Source organism: Pipistrellus hanaki (assembly GCF_964339955.1).
Source record: "Pipistrellus hanaki genome assembly, chromosome: 1".
Lineage (NCBI taxonomy): Eukaryota > Metazoa > Chordata > Mammalia > Chiroptera > Vespertilionidae > Pipistrellus > Pipistrellus hanaki.
Window position 1 is genome coordinate 70,417,733 of NC_140503.1, and position 2,991 is coordinate 70,420,723.

The window sequence follows — 2,991 nt, forward strand, 5'->3', positions numbered from 1 at the left end:
CATTCGGTTGTTAGAGGTCATCAGTAACCTCTAAACCCACCCCTGGTTTTAGTAGAGTGATGAGTGTTTCCCAAATGGTGGGCCCTGCCCACATCAATAGCCCTTGCTAATCATTACTTTGCATTTATGTACCTCTGTTTTCCAACTACTTAGAGTTATGTATCACATGATTCCTTGATATCATAACTTTACCTATTTAGTTCTCTGCCTGGAATACCCTCTGTTGTCATTTACCTGCTCTACTGTTATATATATATTAAAGGCCCGATGCACAAAATTCTTGCAAGAGGCTTGGCCCTTGCAGCCACAGCTTCATTTGGAAGGTCATCCAGTCGTCCAGTCTAATTAGTATATTATGGTTTTATTATAGATAATAATAGCATATATAATAATATATACTCTATACTATATATACACTATATGCATACATGTGCATATGTATGTTGAATCATATATATGTATGCTCAATCATATATATGTATATATATATGTGTATATATATATATATATTCTGTATGCGATTCAGCTCACATGACATCTCTTTTTCACTAACCTATCAATAGAAATTTTCCTGATATCGATTTATTATACCTACCCAAGCTGAATGATCCTCCCTTCACAATAAATTATATCACTCCAATATGTGTGACATTTATATATGTTATATGTGCAGAGTATGTGTGGTGATTGGTATAAGTATTAGATATTAGATATACTTGGATGAAATTTGTGCTGTGTATAGTTTAATGTGTTATATGTGTGTAATATGCTTATGCATATGATGAGAACATAAATGTTTATGTTCTAGTTGGGGAAAACTTGTGACCATTAGTTGTGTTGACATGCTACTAAGATTGGGAATGTGGGGGTGGGCAGAGCTGACTTAGTATAACATATTAGAGGTCTAGTGCACGAAATTCGTGCATGGGTGTGTATGTGTGTCTCTCAGCCCAGCCTGTAGACTCTCCAATCTGGGACCCCTGGAGGGATGTCCAACTGCCCATTTAGACCCAATCCCACTGGTCCATCTCACAATCCAGAACTGATGGCTCCAAACTACTTGTCTGCCTGCCTACCTGATTGCCCCTAACTGCTTCTGCCTGCCAGTCTGATCACCCCCTAACCACTCCCCTGACAGCCTGATTGATGCCAAAATGCTTCCCTGCTGGCCCAATTGCCCCTCACTGCCCTCCCCTGCAGGCATGGTCATCCCCAGCTGCCCTCTCCTGCAGGCCTGGTTCTCCCCAACTGTCCTCCCATGCAGGCCTGGTCACCCTTAACTGCCCTCCCCTGCAGGCCTGATCACCCTAACTGACCTCCCCTGCAGGCTTGGTCACCCCTAACTGCCCTCCCCTGGTGACCATCTTGTGGTGGCCATCTTGTGTCCACATATGGGTGGCCATCTTTGACCACATGGGGGTGGCCATCTTGTGTGTTGGAGTAATGGTGCAATTTGCATATTACCCTTTCATTAGATAGGATACTATGGTCCTAGCTCATAGTATGTGCTCTATCTACCTTGGTCTTCTTTCTTTCCCATCTTTTGGCTTGGTACCTTCTTTTTGACTTAGATGAAATCAACATCACAAGTACCCATCAATCATCTCTTCTACCTGGCTTCAGAAGATAGAGTCTTCTAATATACAAATAGAGGCTGTTATCTATATAAAACCTATAAATTCCCAAAATTATAAAGAACCTTCCCCAACAGCTAAGGAATGATGGGGATTCCTACTAGACTCATTTTTTTTTTCATGTCATCAATTTTTAATGGGTTATTCCTTTACAAATACACAGAGAATCATGCAATGCTGCCAGCATTGGATGCAATCCTGAGCCACAAATTTACACAGTCCTGTGATGGCAGAACCTTTCATTTCCCCTTTATTATTTACTATGACCCCCGCATTATCCTCAAAATAAACACGCCATCTTTTCTCCGGTATGACTTCCGTTGTGTAATTACCACAGCTGGATGTACCTTCTTTCTGACTCTGGTTTGCCTTTTTTTACTGTGGCCATCACCATGTCACCCACACTTGCAGCAGGAAGTCTGTTCAGTGTCCCTTGATCCTCTTCACAGAAATAATGTACAGATTTTTGGCTCCTATGTTGTCAGCACAGTTAATCATGGCTCCTACCAGAAGACCCAGAGAAATCTGGAATTTCGCCCCGGAGGACTCACCATGTCCTCTCTTCAACATGTTGGACCCTGGGCTCATTTATTAAGAATATCAGTAAGGCCCAGCTGCTGTTGCTCAGTGGTTGATTGTGGATCCATGACCCATAAGTTCACTGTTTGATTCCTGCTCACATGCCAGGATTTCAGGTTTGATTTCCAGTAGAGGGCCTTCATGAGGCAGTCAATCAATGATTCTCTATCTTCATTGATGTTTCTATTTCGCTCTCACTTTCCCTTCCTCTCTAAAATCAATAAAAACAAATTTTAAAAAATATCTTTAAGAAGCTTTAAGAAGCCAAATGCAATTTAGCTGTGATAAGGCAGTAGTTTCCGGAGGAATAATACACTCTTGCAGAAGATATTAGCACCATTGAGTTTATTGGATAATAATCATTTTTTACTTGGCAGAGAAATAAGGTGAGATTGGCAACTCTTCTCAGTAATTAGGCTCCAGACTTAAATTTTGTTGTAAGGAAGAGGGAGTAAATTGGGGGATGAAACGTTGAGGACACCGTAGGTATAGTCCACTAGAATTCTGTTTACTAAGTGAGGGAGAGAGATACAGAATAAGAGAAATATTGGCTTCATATAATTTTGCCTAAGGGAGAAGAAATACCAAACATTAAAGCATAGTACCTTGTATTCTTAAGCCTCCTGTATTATGAAATGATCCCAGCCTTGAAACAATTAGAGAAAAGGCCATGGTATTAACATTTTCAATTAGGTGATTACCTGGAACTCAGATCTCAATGAATAACCAGTAAATATAGCTTGGTCATCATGTTCACAGGGCAACTCCTCAGCTTTGC

General features: G+C 40.8%; 1 pseudogene across 1 annotated transcript; it reads right to left on the minus strand.

Moving 5' to 3' along the window:
- Positions 1-1,801: 1,801 nt before the first annotated feature.
- On the minus strand, positions 1,802-2,204 carry LOC311632266 (large ribosomal subunit protein uL14-like; annotated as a pseudogene). Its single transcript has one exon. The product of its transcript is annotated as a large ribosomal subunit protein uL14-like (transcript).
- Between the last annotated feature and the right edge of the window lie 787 nt (positions 2,205-2,991).